At 48.7% G+C, this 6,313-nt stretch overlaps 1 pseudogene; it reads right to left on the bottom strand.

The window, feature by feature from the left end:
* Positions 1 to 275: 275 nt before the first annotated feature.
* LOC135053820 (5S ribosomal RNA) lies at positions 276 to 394 on the bottom strand (annotated as a pseudogene).
* Positions 395 to 6,313: the final 5,919 nt, after the last annotated feature.

Here is a 6,313-nt window from a genome sequence, read left to right as displayed (position 1 = left end):
GCGTGGGCGCTTCCACACCCATCAAATTAATATGTATCTGGTACACTATTCCTGGGAGCACCTCCAACGTAAGAACAGCTGCCCATTGGGGCTCAATTCGCTTCTGTTTAGTTGGTTTTCATGATTTAGTCATCTAATTATACTCAGTCTGGTGCAGGGTAAATCCAGTTTTGCTATGATCTGAGACATGATAGAAGTAGATAGATGTTAGAAATAGCTCGTAGTGGTGATACTGCTGTTGGTGTCCACCCTTCTAGGGAAGGGGAATAATATCTACTCTACAAAACCAGGTATTCCCAGGGAGTCTCCCCTCAAGGTACTGGCCTGGCCCAACGCTGTTTCGCTTCCAAGATCGGACGAGATCGGGCATTGGCAGCGTGGTATGATAGTAGAGAAATTATCTACCAATGAGAGTGCACCTATATAGGAATGATAGCATCAAGAGATTATAGACAAGATGAGGTCATTCAGTGTGTGGATCTGCTGTTCACGTTAGGCAGGGTAAAAGCAATCACCACTGCCGTGGTGTTCGTAAACCCTGGATCGTGAATGAGAGTCCACTGAAAGATAGAAATCAGAGAAAGGAGGAAAAAAGAGAGGAAGAAGAGAGAATCAAAATCAGCTAATAAATAGTGTCTCAGAAAAGAGACCAGGATCACAATGAATCAGAGGTTCGGATAGGTTTTAGGGATCTAAATATTTCTGAGTACACTATAGGAGAAAATCATTACCCTATGTAAAGGATGACATCAGCCTAGTATACCGCACTAAAGAGATGATACTCATAAAAGTAAGCGAGATACAGCCAATTGAATCAGATCAATAATCTATAGGATTTGTTTGCTATAATAAACACAGAAAATCCCTACTGCATGATACACATATGCATTCCTATTAGGCAAAGGGGCATGCAGTATCAGAAAAGAAAATGATTAGGAGGACATCAGCCTATTAGCTGTATCAAGTTGCATTACTGAGTAGATGGGCGAGTAGGGTGCAAAAAAATATGTCTATTCTACAGTCTGTAGAATTGCCATGCTGAGCTAAGCATAGAAGATACCAACATGAAAAGAGTATTATTAGGTATGTCTAATGCGATGTATGCATACGCACATCACATATGCATACAAGAAGGATAATTCTAATTAAAATAAGTATGTGTTAAATAGATAATACTCAAGGTGTCAGATTAGGAGACAGGTGACAGCAGACAAGGCTCCAAATGAAGGTCTCATGGTTGAATCCGTGGAAAACGTGTTTCGCCCGTCCGGGCTTGTTCACTTCCGGGAGTATCACTGACCTGATTGGAAAGTGTTGTGGACTCGGGGCTTCTTCCGGTGACCGGGAAGAGGAACCGCTACAGGGTCGCAGTAGAGATGGCCGGATGTAGGTCTTCCTCATACAGGATTAAGACAGGAGGAAGATGCTTGAAGGTCTCCTGAAAGACAAGACTTGTAAAGATGCTGAATGCTGAGGCACTGAGATGCTGGAGGCACAGGTATTGAGGCACGGAAGTGCCAGAGGCACAGCGATGCTGAGTGCTGAGGCACAGAGGTGCTGGAGGCACTGAGGTGCTGGGGGAACAGGTATTGAGGCACGGAGGTGCGTGGAGGCGCTTGGAAGCACGGAGGTGCTTGGAGGCACGGAGGTGCTTGGAGGCACGGAGGTGCTTGGAGGCACAGAGATGCTTGGAGGCACGGAAGTGCTTGGAGGCACGGAGGTGCTTGGAGGCACGGAGATGCTTGGAGGCACGGAGGTGCTTGGAGGCACGGAAGTGCTTAGAGGCACGGAGGTGCTTGGAGGCACGGAAGTGCTTGGAGGCACGGAGGTGCTTGGAGGCACGGAGATGCTTGGAGGCATGGAAGTGCTTGGAGGCACGGAGGTGCTTGGAGGCACGGAGATGCTTGGAAGCACAGAAGTGCTTGGAGGCACGGAAATCGCAGGAACGTGGGAGCTCTGGAGATCACAGCTTCTGACAGCAGAATTGATGATACTCAGGCACCGGAGCTCTGCCCGGCATCTGAATTTAAACTTCCCGCCTCTCTCCAATTGGCAGAGAGCGCCGATGACGTCACCCGCCCATCTGACCCCCGGGGACGCCAGGCGCACCCGCGACGCCCGTCCCCCGGACATCTGCCGGGACCAGCGCCGACAGAGCAACAGGAGCCAGGGACCACCAGCGGGGACGGCCGCCAGGAAGCCCAGCGCACCCGGAGGGGTAAGCGCAGCGGCCGCGGCGGCATGACAGTACCCCCTCCTCTAGGAGTGGCCTCAGGACACTTTCCTGGTTTAGTTGGGTGTCCGGAATGAAAGATCCGAATTAGTCGGGGAGCGGTGACCTCAGAAGCCTTTATCCAACTTCTTTCTTCAGGTCCATAACCCTTCCATTCCACCAAATATTGTAAACCCTTGTGATAGTAACAAGAGTCTAGAATAGTTTTGATCTCGAAGTCAGTCCCTGTTTTAGTCTCCATTGAGGTGGGGCTAGAGGCCTTTGAATGAAAACGATTAAGGACGAGAGGACGAAGAAGAGAAACATGGAAGGCATTAGGTATACGTAGGTGAGAAGGCAAACCCAGCTTACAGACCACAGGATTCAGGACTTGTAGCACAGGGTAAGGACCGATGAATCTTGGAGCAAACTTCATGGTGGGCACCTTCAACCGGAGATTACGTGTGGACAGCCAAACCCTGTCACCAACCTTGTATTGAGGAGCGGCTCGCCGTTTCTTATCTGCGAAGAACTCTTACCGGACTGAAACCTTCTTAAGATTAGCATGAATCTTACTCCAAATTTGTCCGAAGTGTCGTAGAGTGGACGTTACAGCTGGAACCTCTTCTGTCGGAAGGCTTGGTAATTCTGGAACACGTGGATGGAACCCGTAGTTGACAAAGAATGGAGATTCCCCAGTGGAAGAATGAAACGAATGGTTATGGGCAAACTCCGCCCAAGGCAACAACTCCACCCAGTTGTCCTGTGAAGGGGAGAGATAAAGGCGAAGGAAAGTCTCTAGATCTTGATTGACTCGTTCCGTTTGACCATTCGTTTGGGGATGATAAGCGGATGAAAACTTAAGTTTAATCTGTAGGTTCGAACAGAGGGCTTTCCAAAACCTTGCGGTGAACTGTACCCCACGGTCAGAGACTATTTCTTGTGGCAACCCATGCAACCGAAAATGTTCTTGGATGAACAGTATAGCTAGTTTCGGAGCTGTCGGTAGACCAGTCAAAGGCACGAAGTGTGCCATCTTCGAAAAACGGTCAACGATTACCCAGACGGTGTTGCAACCCTTGGAACAGGGCAAGTCAGTGATGAAGTCCATGGAAATGTGAGTCCAGGGTTTCACAGGGATAGGCAAAGGACGAAGTAACCCAGCAGGAGGCAGGCGAGGAGATTTATGTTGTGTACACTGTGGACAAGAATTAACGTAATCCTGTACATCCTTCCTCATGGTGTTCCACCAGTAAGACCTTTGCAGAAACTTGTACATCTTCTGGGCACCAAGATGACCGGAAAACTTGGAGTTATGGACCCACTGTAATATTCTTGGCCGGAATCTAGCTGGTACGGACATTCTTCCAGGAGGAGGAGCTGGAGTAGTTAAAGCAGCGGAGACAGAAACTGGATTTAGAATTAAACTCCACTCAAAAGATTCGTCCTCGTCTGTGGAAACTTGTGAACGGGACAGCGCATCTGCTTTAATATTGAGAGTCCCGGGCCGGTACTTGATAACAAAAGAAAATCGAGTAAAGAAAAGTGCCCATCTCGCTTGGCGAGGATTCAAGCATTGTGCGGATTTGATGTACAGCAAATTTTTGTGATCCGTGTAAATGGTAAACACATGTTTAGCCCCTTCCAAGAGGTATCTCCACTCTTCCAAGGCGGATTTAATTGCCAAAAGTTCCTGGTCTCCAATAGTGTAATTTCGTTTGGCCGGAGAGAACTTACGAGAGTGGAAGCCACACGGATGTAACTTCTTATCAGAGGAGTACTGAGAGAGAACGGCCCCAACCCCGACTGAAGATGCGTCAACCTCTAGGAAGAAAGGTTCATCGAAATTTGGTTGTTGGAGAACTGGAGCGGCCATGAAAGCTAACTTCAAGTGGGAAAATGCCTCAATGGCTTCGGGAGGCCACAAACTCGGATTAGAGCCCTTTCTTGTCAGGGCAGTAATGGGCGCGACAATGGTGGAGTAACCTCTAACGAATTTCCTGTAGTAATTCGCAAAGCCCAGGAACCTTTGTATTGCTTTCAAAGAGAGAGGCTGAGTCCAGTCACGAATGGCAGAAAGCTTTTCCGGATCCATGCGAAGCTCCGTCCCCGAGATGATATAACCGAGGAACGGAATTGATGTTACTTCAAAGGTACATTTGGAAAGCTTAGCATAGAGATGATTCTCTCGTAGACGGTGGAGCACTTCTTTGACTTGAGTCCTGTGTTCAACAAGATTCTTGGAAAAAAATCAGTATGTCTTCCAAATATACCACAACACTCTGATATAACATGTCTCGGAAGATTTCGTTGACGAATCCCTGGAAAACAGCAGGAGCATTACTAAGACCGAACGGCATCACCAAGTATTCGTAATGCCCATCTCGGGTATTGAAGGCAGTCTTCCATTCATCCCCTTCTCGGATGCGTATAAGATTATAAGCTCCCCTCAAGTCGAGTTTGGAGAAAACGCGGGCACCACGAACCCTATCAAATAACTCTGTGATTAGTGGCAAGGGGTATTTATTCTTGATAGTGATATCGTTTAAGCCGCGGTAGTCGATACATGGTCTCAACCCCCCGTCCTCCTTCTTCACGAAAAAGAAGCCCGCTCCAGCAGGGGAGGAAGAGGGGCGAATAAATCCCTTGAGCAGATTGGACTTAATATATTCCGACATAGCTTGAGTCTCGGGAAGTGATAGGGGATATGTGCGACCACGAGGTGGCGTCTTCCCTGGGACAAGGTCAATAGGGCAGTCCCAAGGCCTATGAGGTGGTAACAGATCAGCTGCTTGTTCTGAAAACACATCCTTGTACCCTTGATATGCCCCCGGAATATGCTCTTCATCCGTCTTGGAAGAGACACGGAGCGGACAAACAGGAGTGAGACAATTAGCGTGACAAAAGGAACTCCAGGACAGAATTTGTGAAGACTTCCAGTCAATGTGAGGATTATGAATTTTTAGCCAAGGCATTCCAAGGACCAGATCATGGTGCATTTCTGGGATCACCAAGAGTTCCAGACTTTCTTGATGTAGAGCCCCGACCTGCAGCTTAACTGGCTCCGTGCGCCACATTATGAGACCCTTGGAAATTCTAGTCCCGTTGATAGCCGTCAACGAAATAGGCCGCTCGATAGGCCGTAACTTTAAACCCATGCTTTGGACACAGGAGGAAGAAACGAAGTTCCCCGCAGCCCCGGAATCCAACAGGGCTTCACAAGACTTGGAGGCTGATTCGGTGACTAGAGTTACAGGAAGCAAATAGTCCAAAATTGGAGAAGATTTTGTCGTAACCCCCAGCTTGACTCCTCCGGAACAAGCTAGGCCTGCCCGTTTCCCGGACGGGATTTTCAAATCTTGAGAAAGTAATCTGCGGCTCCACAGTAAAGGCAAAGTTTACCCTCACGACGACGCTGTCGTTCTTCCGGAGACAGTCGGGATCGGTTAATTTGCATGGGCTCGTCCGAGCTAGGCATAGCCACCGGTCTAGGAGTAGGTTTCCGGAAACTGGAACGATCTGAACGGCTACGTTCTCTTCCACGCTCCTGCACCCGAAGATCCACCTTGACGCAAAGGGAAATCAACTCTTCTAATGGATCCGGCAGATCCCTTGTAACCAGCTCATCTTTCAGCCGTTCGGAGAGACCGTTCCAGAAGGCAGCTCTCAGGGCATCATTATTCCAGCGTAATTCAGAAGCAATGGTCTGGAAATGAACCACGTACTGACCCACGGAACGGGAGCCCTGACGAACACGGAGCAAATCGGAAGAAGCAGTGGTCATCCTGCCGGGTTCGTCGAAGATTCTTCGAAAGGACGTGATGAAGTTGGTGTAGTTGGAAACCACGGGATCAGATCGTTCCCACAATGGAGACACCCAATCCAACGCTGATCCCTCAAGCAGGGAAATTATATACGCTACCTTAGAGCGATCCGTAGAGAAGTTATGAGCGAGCAGCTCGAAGTGCACCTCGCACTGATTAAAAAAACCACGGCAATTCTTTGGGTTCCCATTGTAGCGGGAAGGAGTAGGAAGCTGAAGACGTGACCTGGTACCGGCCGGAGGTTGGACATTACTGGAAACAGCAACTGGAGCAGTTA

This window comes from Pseudophryne corroboree, chromosome 2 (genome assembly GCF_028390025.1).
Source record: "Pseudophryne corroboree isolate aPseCor3 chromosome 2, aPseCor3.hap2, whole genome shotgun sequence".
Lineage (NCBI taxonomy): Eukaryota > Metazoa > Chordata > Amphibia > Anura > Myobatrachidae > Pseudophryne > Pseudophryne corroboree.
Note: the sequence above shows the minus strand (reverse complement) of the source record. Positions and strands in the feature narration are given on the sequence as shown.